Below are 14679 nucleotides of genomic sequence, written 5' to 3'. Positions count from 1 at the left end.
TTCAGTTTTACAAGATGAAAAGAGTTATGGACGTAGATGGTAGCGATGGTTGTGAATGTATTTAATGCCACTAATCTGTGCACCTAAAATGATTAATATGGTAAGTTTTATGTTATGTGTATTTCACCACAATAAAAATGAAGAAAAAAGGAAAAAAAAAAGTGAAAGCATTCATTGGGTAAGAGTGAGACTTAAGAATTGGAATGGAGGGGCTTCCCTGGTGGTGCAGTGGTTGAGAATCTGCCTGCCAATGCAGGGGACACGAGTTCAAGCCCTGGTCTGGGAAGATCCCACATGCCGCGGAGCAACTGGACCTGTGAGCCACAACTACTGAGCCTGCGCATCTGGAGCCTGTGCTCCACAACAGGAGAGGCCGCTACAGTGAGAGGCCCGCGCACCGCGATGAAGAGTGGCCCCCACTCACCACAACTAGAGAAAGCCCTCGCACAGAAACAAAACCCAACACAACCAAAAATAAATAAATAAATAAATAAACATTTAAATAAATAAATAAATAAATAAATAAATACAGGCTGTTGTTAACTGACAAGAGGCTTGTGCTTATTAAAAAAAAAAAAAAAAAGAATCGGAGTTTAGACATCTGCTTGGGTTCAGAAGACACTGAGAATCTTAACCGGCACCCCACCCGTATCGCCACCACTGAGTCACTCGGAGATTCTCTTGCCAGTAGAAGGAGCCTGCCCTGCATGTGTAAGGAGACTATCTATTCCTTGCTTGAATACCCCATAATAACTTCATCTGAAGCAGTTGCCTTACAAGGTGGCACTCATTCTCCTGAAGAATTAGCCTGAATGTTCCTTGTCACCAGGTTCATACAAGATCAGATCTCGTCATGTTCAAAGGGGGAAAGTACATAGTCTGCTTTGGGAGACATTTGCTTAAAGAAGTGCAAGGGTTGCTAATTGTGCTGACGTAGGCCTGGAGAAAATGTGTGAGAATGCAAACCAGAAGGTAAGAGGTAAACCCCATGAAAATTCAGGAACCCATCACCTCCGTGAAGTGTCCGGATTCCTGTGGTCCAGAACAAGATGAGATATCCGCCGCCTCTGAGGAGAAAAACACGTTGCTGCGTCTTCCACCACCGACAGCTAAAAAAAAGTGGCACAACACTTGTAGGGCCTTTATTTTGGATTTTGGAGGCAGTTTATATCACTTTTGAGTGTGCTACTTCAATTCATTTACAAAATACATGTAAGACTGTCAGTTTTGAATGCAGAACCTAAATCAAACCCGTGCCGACCTTCCAGTTGGGCTTTATGACCCAGCCTGTAGAATAGTTTTCAAATACGTGGACAAGACAAATACAAGAAAGTGCAATTACAGGTCAATTTCATTCAAGAGCATAGATGCAGAAATTATAAACAAAGTTTAGCCAAGTCAATCCAGCTGTGTATAAAACACTAGTATGTAAGTTCCATGAAGGTAGCAGTTTCTAGTTCTTTTTTCCCCATTACTGTATCCCAACACCTTAACACCACATGGAACATAAATGGGCATCAATATTATTTTTGAATGAATGAATCACCAAAATAGGTGTATCCCAGGAACACAAGGGTTGTTTAACAATGATAAATACGTAAATGTATTTCACCACATGAACTGATCAAAAAACACACATGATGACTTTAATAGATGAGTAGAAGCATGTGATAAAATCCATTACTCAATCAGTAAAAAACAACAACAACAAAAAACTTCTCAGCAAATCAGAAAACATAATTTAGAAATAGAAGCAAGCTAGAAACTTAGGAATAAATATAACACAATAACTCTAGGAGTAGGTAATATTATCCTCTTCATTTTATAGAGGCAGAAACAAAAATATAGAGGGTTAGTTAACCCCAAATTCACACAGCCAGTGTATTGGTTTCTCAGGGCTTTAATAACAAATTATCACAAACTTGGTGGCTCAAGACAACACAAATTTATTCTTTTACAGTTCTGGAGGCTAGAAGTCCAAAAATCAAGATGTTGGCAGAAAATAAAAAGATGTTGGCAGAGGCGGTTCCCTCTGGAGGCTCTGAGGGGGAATCCCTTCCATGCCTCTGTCCTAGCTTCTCTGCAGCCCTTGATGTTCTTTGCCTTTTTGGGGATGCAGAACTCCAGTCTCTGCCTCCGTCTTTATGTAGCCTTCATACGTAGCTCTGTGTGTTCTCCTTTTCTGTCTCTTATAAGGACCCTCCTCGTTAGATTTAGGGCCCACCCTAATCCAGGATGATCTCATCTTAAGAGCCTCACTTTACTTATATCTGCAAAGACTTATTCCAAATAAGGTCACTTTCTGAAGTTTTTGGTTGACATCCGTTTTGGGGACAATGATTCAACCCACTACAAGTAGTAAACAGTAGAACCAGTGACTTATATACAGTTCTGTTTGATTTTAAGATTTCCGTCTCTTACCCATTATTTTATACTTCTATTTTTACCAAGTCTTGCATATAGTAGATGCTCAATAAAAGCTTAATGGCTGAGCAAGAATTAAAGAATAAGATACTTAGAGTTTGTTGTACTGGAACTTATTCTCTAGTCATTTCTCTGAAGACTGATTCTGAATAATCACAATGTGTATAGTTACTATTCCTTCTACAAAGATGTCACTAACTTGCCACTTCCTCCTTGTCATTATCCAGTTCCTCTTTGATCCTTCACAATCTGTTCTTTTAAAAACAGAAACCAAAGGCAAATTACAAATTCACTCAGGACAGAATTAAAGAGAGAGGTGTGGTCAGTGAGCCCCACTAATGAGGTAAAATGGTCAGTACCAAGCTTTATTCCCACTGATCAAAAGGCAAAGTGAGCCTCTCTCAGCATCTCTGTTTTCAGCTCTCAAGTAAACCTTGGACTGTAACACCAATCCACATCTCATATTTTCCAAGAACTAGAAAGCAGAATTCCTAGAACAAAAAGGTAGCAGCGTCATGGGATTTTCGTGGTCATTTACTGTGATTTGAGCCCCAGGATGTCTCTGAGGTGCTTAATCTTTCATGTCTACATCCCAGAAGTATACGGGCATGGAAGAGGAAGAGAAAGGAAAAACAAGAATTCCATCCAAAGTATCTTTTTAATTGAAAAATGTGGTCATGTGAATGATGAATACAGTGTTTGAGATGAGATTTCCAGTGAATGCGATCAACTCTTTCTTTTTGAAATGATTTCTAAAATTTATGAAAAGAAAGACTGAGGTTATGCCAGTCTTTGTACATTGAGGATGAATGGTGTATTTCCATGGTCAAAAAAGTAAAAACATTTAAAAGTAAATTCAGTGGATATATGTTATTGTAATCTGTCTTTCTAATTATGATATGCCAAGTGCAATCATGTTCTTAGATGGTGACAACAGAAAAGGATTTTTTAAATATATTTCATGGATATATATGGATTTTAAGAAAAACAAATGTCATGAAGAACCTAGGGGTAAAACAGGAATAAAGACACAGACCTACTTAAGAATGGACTAGAGGATATGGGGAGGGGGAAGGGTAAGCTGTGACAAAGCGAGAGAGAGGCATGGACATATATACACTACCAAACGTAAGGTAGATAGCTAGTGGGAAGTAGCCGCATAGCACAGGGAGATCAGATAGGTGCTTTGTGACAGCCTGGAGGGGTGGGATAGGGAGAGCGGGAGGGAGGGAGATGCAAGAGGGAGGAGATATGGGAACATATGTATATGTATAACTGATTCACTTTGTTATAAAGCAGAAACTAACACACACAAAAAAATCGATGTTATTATAATCAAAAAATATATATATATATTTCATGGAATAAAATTCTTCTCAAATTGTCTGACTGCCCTCCTCACCCCCACAAAAGCAGAGCTGGGGAAGGAAATTGAGGGGCGCAATTAGGGGTTCGTGGGTTGCTTGCTTGCTTGCTTTTATCCATGATGTCAAGCTTTCCAGAAACTTTGTATTTCCACTTTCCCCACCAGGAAGTAGACAGTGTTATCTTACTGAGAAGTGAGGTCTTACAGTGATAACCTAAAAGTCAATGTCTATGTTTTCTCAGGACATATATCCACATTCTGGGATTAAAAAGTAAAGCCTTATAGTTCACAATTCCACCACTCCAAAGCTCAGATTTGCTATCCAGAACTGATATTTGGTGCATCCTGAACAAGCCCTGGATCTTAGATACCCTGAGAAGTTCACTTCTTCTTCTAACCCCAATCTTCCTTGAATGGTCTGGGTCCCAGGGTTGAACTTCAGCCTGCATTATCCCAGTTCCAGATTTCTGTTCACTTTTGTCACAAAGTTCTGTGGTCTCAGGATGGCCTGTGCCTAAGTTCACCCAGATTCAACACATCCTACTTCATCTCTCTGTAAGCATTTGTTCTGATGCAGGTACACTATTATTAATACTTTGACTTCTGAGAGACACCTGTATCCTAATTTTCTCCCTGCCTCTTTGACTACTCTTCCTCATTCTCCTTCACTGAATTCCTTTCCCAAGCCAAGTACTTTAACACTGATGTTCCTCTGGATTCTTTCCAGAGCCTCTGGCCTTAGCCTACTTTCATAGGCAGTCTCATCCAATGCTATGGTTTAAATAAGGCATTAGGAAACTATAGCTCCCAGGCCAGATCTGACCCACTGCCTGTTTTTATAACGTATTATTGAAACATAGCCACATTCATTTATTTATGCATTGTCTATGCCTGTTTTTGAGGAAGGGGATATAAGTGGAGGAACAATTTTAACAGGAATGAAAGGTAGCAAGAGAATATGTTTGACTTTGCAGTCTTTTCAGTTGTGTACCAGTGGGACAGCCAGTTTATGTCCAGAAAAAGAGTCAGATATTCAAGACTGAAACTCAAGGGAGAAGTGTGAGGATACAGATTTGGGAGTCATCATGTTTACATGAGACTTGAGTCCTGAACAAGAATGGGACCGACTGGCAGGCACGTGGGAAGTGTATTTTAGCAACTCCAGGTAAAGGAGACCAAGGGAAATGAATATCTTCTTCGGTGTAACCCTAACTCACTAATTTGGTAAATGCTGATACTGCTTAAGAAAAGAGATACGTTAATCCACAGAAGAAGACAACAGAACTGTGCCCTAAGTGCTCAGTGCTGGGGATCAAATGCTAAAAATGTTTGTTGCTGCAGTAGCTGCTGTTGCTTTAGTCAGCCAACCTTGTAACTTCAGATAGTTTGATAGAAAGATAAGCAAGTCCCTGGTAAATTTAACCCATGCAAACCACCAGTTTAGATCAATCTCAACATTCATTCTCAGTGACAAATTCTTTTATCTGAATTTCCTGGCTAACCATTCCTATACTCACTAGACTTTCTCATTAAATAATTTTTGTGTTTTGGCACATATAGTTATATTTCAATTAAAATGTATTATTTATGTTTACATGTAATGGATTTATTTTTCAAGTAAACTTTTTATTTTGGAGTGATTTTACGTTTACAGCAAAGTTACAAAGGTGGTATATGGTTCCTATATAACCCTCACTCAGTTTTGCCCTGATGTTAACATGTGACATTACAGCAGTACATTTGCCAAAACCAGGAAACCAACACTGGTACATTATTACATTCCGGACTTTATTTGGATGTCACCAGTTTCCCCACTCATGTTCTTTACCTGTTCCAGAATCCCAAGCAGGATACCATGTTGCATTCAGTTGTTATGTCTCCTTAGTTTTTTCCTGCTCTGGGACAGTTTCCCAGTCTTTCCTTATCTTTCATAACCTTGACAGTTTTGTAGAGTATTGATCAGGCATTTTGCAGAATGTTCCTCCATTTGCATTTATATGATGTTTTCTCATGATTAAATTAGAGTTATGGATCTTGAAGAAGAACACCTCATGGGTGAAGTGCCCTTCTCATCACATCATATCACCAGGCACACGATCGCAGCAGGACTCATTGCTGGCGATGTTAACCTTGATCATTGGTTAAGATAGGGTTGCCAGATTTCTCTATAAAGTTACTGTTTTTTCCTTTCCATACCTTATACTTTGGCAGTGAGTTACTAAGTCCAGTCCACACTCAAGCTTCACCTCCTGGAGGGGGGAATATCTACTTATATTATTTGGAATTCTTCACTGAGGAAAACTTGTCTCTTCTATTTATTTGTTTATTCAATCATTTATTTTATATCAGTGTGGGCTAATACATATTTATTTTATATTTGGATTGTGATCTAATACCATACTCTTTCCCTTGCTCTTCAAATTGTTCCAGGTTTTGTTGTTGGTAGCTCCTTTAGGTTGGCTCCTGTGTCCCTTTGATATGCCCTCATCTTTTATATTTTTAGCACGTCCTTGCTGTCTCACACTACAGATGGCCCAAGCTCATCTTCTATTTCCTCTGCTAGAATCACCCACTTCTTAGCTATTTAGAATAAAGAAAACAGTTTGGCAGTAGCTTAAAGCATTAAACATACAGTTATCATATGACCCAGAAATTTCCTTCGTAAGGGAATGGAAACATATGTCTATGTAAAAACTTGTACACAAACATTCATAGCAGTAGGACTTCTTTGGTGGCACAGTGGTTAAGAATCCACCTGCCAATGCAGGGGACATGGGTTTGAGCCCTGGTCCAGGAAGATCCCATATGCTGCGGAGCAACTAAGCCCCTGCGCCACAACTACTGAACCTGAGCTCTAGAGCCCTCAAACCACAACCCCTGAGGCCACATGCCACAACTACTGAAGCCCACGCACCCTAGAGCCTGTGTGCCACAACTACTGAGCCCACGCACTGCAAACTACTGAAGCCCGCATGCTCTAGGGCCCACGTGTTGGCACCTACTGAAGCCCATGTGCCTAGATCCCATGCTCCACAACAGGAGAAGCCACCACAATGAGAAGCGCGCGCACCACAACAAAGAGTAGCCCCTGCTCGCCTCAACTAGAGAAAGCCCATGCACAGCAACAAAGACCCAATGCAGCCAAAAACAATAAATAAATAAACCTTTAAAAAAATTTTTTTAATTCTTTTTTTGCAAAAAAAATGTTGGGGCTTCCCTGGTGGTGCAGTGGTTAAGAATCTGCCTGCCAATGTAGGGGACATGGGTTTGAGCCCTGGTCTGGGAAGATCCCACATGCCGCGGAGCAGCTAAGCCCTTGCACCACAGCTACTGAGCCGGCGCTCTAGAGCCCACAAGCCACAACTACTGAGCCCACGTGCCACAACCACTGAAGCCTGTGCACCTAGAGCCCATGCTCTGCAACCAGAAGCCACTGCAATGAGAATCCCGCACACCGCAACGCAGAGTAGCCCCTGCTTTCTGCAACTAGAGAAAGCCCGCATGCAGCAACGAAGACCCAACGCAGCCAAAAATAAAATAAATAAATTTATTTTTAAAAAATGTTCACAGCAGCATTATTCACAATAGCCCCAAAGCAGGAACAATCCAAATGTCCATCAGCTGATGAATGGTTAGACCAAATGTGGTACACCTATACAATGGTATAGTATTCAGGCATAAAAAGGAATGAAATACTGATACATGCGATAACATGTATAAACCTTGAAAAAATTATGCTAAGTGAAAGAAATTAATCACAAAAGGCCACATATTGTCTGATTCCATTTATATGAAATGTCCAGAATAGGCCAATCCACAGACACAGAAAGTAGGTTAGCTGCCAAGAGCTAAGGGGAGGGAGAACAGGGAGTGACTGCTAGGAGTTACGGGGTTTCTTCGGGGCTGATAAAAATTTCTAAAATTAGATAGTGGTGAGAGTGGTGTAATTCTGTGTATATGCTAAGAACTACTGAATTGTGTACTTTAAAAGGATCAATTTTATGAAACATGAATTACATCTCAATAAAGCTATTGTTTAAAAAAGAAAGTACTTTATATGATTGTCCTTTGGACACCTAAAGGCCTTCATCAATATATGTGTTCTAATATTTTCAAGTAAATAAGTCTTTAAAATACTGAAAGAGCATGGCAATAAAAATGGCTACATTTAACTGAGTACCCACTATATACCAAGCTGTACCACATAAAATTGCTGCCTTTGACTGCCTGTGAGGTACAAAATGGCAATTTCATATGGTTCCATCTAAGTCAAGACTAGCCCCTTGAATGCATATCATTTCCAACACCAGAAATGTTCCCACCAGCTAGGAAATAGGCCCAGCGTGATTGATTAATTGAGTTGCCTAAGGTCAGTGAGTACCTGGAAAAGCCAGAATTCAAATCCACATCTGCCTACTGCAAATGCTGAACTCATTCTGCTGGTCCACATGGGCTCCCAGAGTAAATGGGGCTCTTGAATTTTACATGTAATGATTCTAACCATTATTTTCATAAAAATTAGTCATCTCATATTGCTAATAGTCCTGACATCTCTAGGTAAGCAGGACTTCCTATTTTTAATGTTTCGACTGTTTTCTAGGACAAGAGAGTAAAAGAGGGAACTCAGGAACTTTATGCAAAACAGAAACAATCGGTACACAGGTTGGATAAGACTGTTAACTCTGACCTAAACTGCTTTTAATCTTACTTGATTTGTTTCTAACTTTATCTCAGGATTTCTCTACCCTATAATCTGGTCTTGCCCCAAATTCTCAGAGTTTGATACACGAGTGCAAATTTTTAATGACTAGAACTTTATCTCTTCTGTCTCATGCCAGTTTCCTCTTTTATTTGATGCTTTAGCTTTCTACATCTATTTCCTCCAGTTTTCTCCATTTAAGAGTTAACATCAAGCCTCTTATTTATGTTAGTTGTATTAAATGTCATATGAATGCTATGAAAAAATAAAGTTCGGACTGTATCGCTAAATATATATTTATGAGTTGAGTTTTTTGGGAAGAGAGGGGTGGAAGGAGTTGGCATTTTTCAGGGGGAAGAATACATGGTCTTACAGAGTAAGAGTTACGTGTGTGGCTGGAAGAAAATAGAAAGGAAATAATAGCTTCCCCGCCCAACCCCGTGTTCCCAACCCTTCTCCTGTTTTATTTGTCTCCTTAGACCTCAACACCATCTGACATAATATTTGTTTGTTTATTTTCTCTCTCCCCAAATTCAGATGAAAACCCCAGGAGAGCAGGGTGGTTTGTTCCCTGCTATATCCCCAGTGCCTAAAATGGAGCTTAGGCTAGTGAAGCCTCTCAATAATTATTTGTCACATAAACAAATGAATTAATGACAAACACAAAGGAAACAATTATGCTAAGGAGAATTACAGGCCTCTTTTTCCTCTAAAATTTTCTTTACAGTTAAGGTATCATATTTAACAACCAATTAAAAAATGAAAGAAAAAACTGCTTCTTATTCAACCTGAAAAATGCTAAGTTCAAATGCTGACAGGCTTTGTGAGACTAGCTGACTGGTCTGAAACATGAGAGGAGGGTAGAGATTAAATGATTTATCTCAGTGAGAGGAGCAAGCATGGGGGCCCCTGAGCAGGATGACTGGTAAAGGAGAGAGAAGGAAAGAGAAGCTCATCTGACAAGAGCATGGAATACATTTTTCCTTCTTTTTTTCCCTCTTTCTCTTCCTTTGATGCATAGCTGATTTCTTTGTCTTAAAATTAATTGCAGTAGTTAGAAAAGACCCTAATTAAGAGCAAATTCTGTTTAAGCAGTATGAGTAGATTACAACCCTGTTTGAAGGCACATGTGGCCTTTGGCTGGAGGAAGAAGTGATTCTGAATGGCTGAGGAAGTCAGGCCACATGCTCAGAGCCAATTAGATTTGCCAAATGTCCAAAATGTAGCAATCTCTAGTTAAAAATGAGCTTTTTTTCACTAAACAGCCTTACTGCCATTTAAAGACAAACTCCGTATTATTATGAGGGGTTTTTTTTTTCTTAGTAACTATAACCTGTCATTCACCAAAATGACACCTTAAAAAGTCAATTTCAAGAATCACCTTGGCTGTCATTCAATCTCATAAATCTTTCCAAATCCCTTTAGAGCCAGCCTGACAGCACAGCCTCACACAATTTAGGATATAAGTCAGCTACACCTGTTGCCTATAAAATGTGGTTTATTACAACAAATACAATTGTAAACCTATATGCCCCAATGCTGCTTTTATGGCAAAAAGCAAGCACTCTTGACTCTTGCATTTGATCCTTAATGGTTGTCTTGAAGAACACACAACATTTAATAGCTCTCAAAATGTCCGTTCTTGATTCTCAAGGATCATAAACTGGACTTTTATGAATCGTGGCTTCCCTAAGATAAACCATATTGCCTATGAAATGATTAAAAAGTAAACAAGTCTGTCACATGATGTCTTAAAAAGCCTTGCATTTTTCTCAAATAAGAATACAGTATCTCTCTGACATAAGTTTCCTGACCAGATTACAAATCTAGTAATTATATCCTGACTCTCTAAATCTACCCCCTTTCATTTCAGATGAATGAATTATATTCATCTCATCTTAAATGCTATGGAGATTTGCTCTGCACAGTTAAATTGCTGGCATCATTCTCCCTAGATAGTAATAATAATTTACATTTGTATAACTCATCACAATTTGCAAATTCCTTGTATATAATTTGTTTTCTTTTAATTCATGATTGAATACCTCTGGGCCAGGTATTATTAGTTCGAATTTTACAGAATAGGGAATTGAAGTTAAGAAGAGGTAAGTAAGTTGCAGAAAGTCAGACAATGATCATTCTCATGCATTTTAGACTCAGGCAATGCTATCTTTTACCAGTAACCTCAGCCCTGTCTGGTTTCCGACAAAGGTAGATAGTATATATGCATTAGGAACCCCAGGCACTACCTAGTAGGGCCTTGGAGTTGGTCTTGCTGCAGACCAGAGTCAGCTATTCCTGGGCATTCTGATACCATGGGATCTGCCGCTCTTCCCTGCCTCTGCCTCAGCTCCTTCCCGATAACTGGTTCACATCTCAGTTCTCCCACTGGCACTGGAGCTACAGTGAGAGCCCACTCCCGCTTATCTTGGCTTAAGACCTGACAATATGCCAAACCTGTGCCATCTTCATCTCTTTAGGAATTGGAGCCAGTACCCTTAGCTGCTGCTGGAAACTTGCTCTAACCCATAGAATTCCCCTAAAACTATAATACGATAAGGCTAACAATGACCTGCAAAGAACAAGCCACTCTTTGGAGAATCCCACCAAAGAGCTCCAGATACCAGGTAAGACCTGGTCCCCATGAAGCCTATGGAAAGAGACCAATCACAAACATACCTCCTAGAAAGAAAGCTCCTACTGTACAAAATTAATACATTCATCTTACTTAAGAATTGATTATCAAAACCCAAACTCGCTCTCCATTGTTTCTTGGCAAATGATAGAACACCATGCTCTTGAGAGATCACCACCTCTTCTTGGGGTCCTTCAGACATATATGTATAGAGCAGGAAAATCCTGAGTCTGTTAGGACTAAGTTCAGCTGTGGTATTAGAAAACTCAAATTAATAGTAGCCAAAACATAAAATATTTTATTCTATTAAAAGTTCTGAATTTATACTACAGAGTTGGTATGAAATCCATAAAGTTCTAAGGAACCTAAGTTTCTTCCAGCTTTCTGCTCTACCGTCCATAACATATGGCCTTTATCCACCTGGATCAAAATGGCTGCTTGAGCTCCAGCCAGTGCTTCCATATTCCAGCCACTAGCTAGAAGGAAAGGGTCATGAAGAGAACACCTCAATCCTCTGAAGATTTCCCAGGAGTCACATATGACACTTCCACTTAAATGCCATTGGCTAAATTTTAGCTACGTGACCACATCTAACTGTAAGAGAGGCCAAGAATTAGTCTTTAATCCAGGTAACTATATGCCTCTCTGAAAATTAGGATTCTGTTACTAAATAATAAAAGATAAATGAATACTGAGAATCAAATGGAAGGGTTTTTTTTTTTTGCCATAGTTCCTTCCTCAAAGAACTGTTGGAACTCTTCCCAAAGCAGGGGGGTTCCTTACTCTTCCTTTCTCCAGGGCTCCACGTCCTACCCTAATATCTCTCTCTGCCCAATTCATGCACCTAGGAATCCAGACAGTGGTTCACAAATGTGACCCAGTGCCCAGCTGCCTTCAAAAGGATCTCCTGAGGAATTTATTTAAAGTACAGATTCTTGGGCCTCAGTATTTGAGATTCTGATTCAGTGGGTCTGGAAAAAGTTCCTGAAATCTACATCTTAAAAACAAAATCGGGACTTTCCTTGTGGTCCAGTGGGTAAGACTCCATGCTCCCAATGCAGGGGGCCTGGGTTCAATCCCTGGTTGGGGAACTAGATACCACATGCATGCCGCAACTAAGAGTTTGCAGGCCATACAACTAAGAGTTCGCATGCTACAGCTAAAAGATCCCGTGGGCCGCAACTAAGGCCTGTTGAAGCCAAAATTAATTAATTAATTAATTTAAAAAGAACAAAACCCAAAAAATTCTCCAAATGATATTGGTTAATGAGTGTGTTCAGTTTGTGAAAATTCATCATTTATACTTAAAATATATGCATTTAAAATGTATATTATGCTTCAATAAAAAACATTTCTCTTAATGTTTATAAACATTTCCAGATGATTCTGTTACATGTCAAGCTATGGAAGCACAGAAAAGAGGCTTAACCAGAGTTTGACTATAACCAGTTCCTAGAGTCAGAACCTTGTCTATCCTATTTCTCCTGGCTAGACTGCCATTATTTTTCACACCAGTTTTACTGAAGGAAGCAAGCACTCATTTATTCACCTGTTGACAACTGAATTTAGGTTTGAGACAGATGGTAGGAGAATGTGAGTTGGAATATTCTGTAATTTTTTTGGAAAATCTGGATTCAGACTACCACTTTTCAGCCTCTCAGAAGCATTCTAGGGTATGTTTGTTTATATTTTTATTGATTTCCATTCATTTTCTCCTTTCTCTACTGGCTTCTCCTCTCTGTGTGGTCTACTTCTCACTAGGAGAAAGACTGGCAGTTGTCACAAAAAGTAGTAGAAGTAAAGGAGAGGTCAGATGGACAGAAAAGTGAGTTGTAGAAAAGGACACCCCATCTACCTAAGCCAGTCTGGCTCTGCACATGTGAGAGGTCAATGCAGGCCTTCTTGCCCCATGAAATGACAGGAAAATTGCCAGGGCAGGACCTGCCATCAGGAATTCTGGTCCCCATTCCTACTTGAAGTGTCAAGGCACTGTACAAAGACTCAATCCAACACAGGCCTGTCTTGAAGTAAAAAATATTAGAAAATCCCCTGTAACAACCAGTATACTGGCTGTTAAAATTATCTCACATTCCACCAAGCATTGCTTTTCCCACTAAAAATTATGGGTGGAGATGTTTTGAAATACTTGCCTATCTTATCAACCCCAAATAAAACATTCACTGCAGTCATAACAATTTTTACCTTAGATCCATTTTGAAATGTTTGCTGATGGTGCAAACATTCCTCTTGGAAATGTGCTTGCTTTTAAGACAATGCCAAATGAAACAATTTTCTGTGCATATAGAACATTTTATTTTGAAAACCCTTGCTGATGTATGCAGGGTCTGTGCAATGTCAAGAAACATATTTAATCAAACATCCCTGGGAGAACAGCTTAGCACCATTAGCCTCATTATACAGATAAGAACACTGAGATCTAAATAGGTTAACTAGAGGTTGCAGAATGCTTCGTAACAGCAGAGTGCTCTAAAAATATTGTGTGTACAGAAAGAAAAATGTGATCTCTTGTAGGAAAGAGACCAGGGAAAACAGCTCAGAGGCGAGGATAATTTATATTTTTGTTTTGAAAGCTTTCATGGCTAATGTCAAAGAATACATTGTTCTCCTGAGCCATGTACAATTTTCTTATCCAATATTTTGGGGTATTATGCTACTTCATCTCCAGAATTCAAGCAAATTAGATGCATATCCGTGGTTTTCCTCTGTGGAGTACAAAGTATAGTAATAAAATTCTGGTTATGTTATTGCTATCAATATCATGCATGATCAGCACATTGCTGATGGTCCCATATACCATACAAACCTAATAAATAAATGGCAGGAACATATCAACTCTTGTTTCTTCATTCATCAAACATATATTGAGTGGCAACTCTGGATCAGTCAATGTGCTAAGTAAGCCTGGAGATACAGCAATAAATAAGATAGCCTCTACTCTTTAGTAGCTTAGTATGTAGAAGAGAAAAACAAAACATCATCAAATAATTGGAAGGTAAAATGCTTAGCTAAATTAGAAATACATACAAAGTAACCTGGAAACACAGAGAAAAGTACAACCTGCTCTGCTTAGAGAAAACAGCAAAAGAACTAGAGGATGTCATATTGGAAGAGCGTCTTAAAACAGGGCAAGCAAGGTGAAAGGCGTGGCAGACAGAGGGGTACATGGAAGGGCAGAGAAGTACAAAGGGCGTAGTATGGGAAGAGGTGGGAAATGAAGATAGAAGATCAAATGAAGGGCTACATCATCATTGAGGAGCCAATGAATGTTCTAAAAGAGGGAAGGGACACAATCATATTTGCGTCTTGAAAAGACAAATCTGAGTAGAGGACAGATGGACTGAAGAGGGATGCATTGGAGGTAAATGGGGCCAGTTGGGAAATCTTGATGGTTTTTTTTTTTTTTTTTTTTTGCGGTAGGCGGGCCTCTCACTGCTGTGGCCTCTCCCCCCGCGGAGCACAGGCTCCGGACGCGCAGGCCCAGCGCCATGGCTCACGGGCCCAGCCGCTCCGCGGCATGCGGGATCCTCCCAGACC

The sequence above is a fragment of the Mesoplodon bidens genome, assembly GCF_964165515.1.
Source record: "Mesoplodon bidens genome assembly, chromosome: 17".
Taxonomy (NCBI): Eukaryota; Metazoa; Chordata; class Mammalia; order Artiodactyla; family Ziphiidae; genus Mesoplodon; species Mesoplodon bidens.
The sequence above is the reverse complement of the archived record's forward strand: the minus strand, read 5'-3'. Positions refer to the sequence as shown.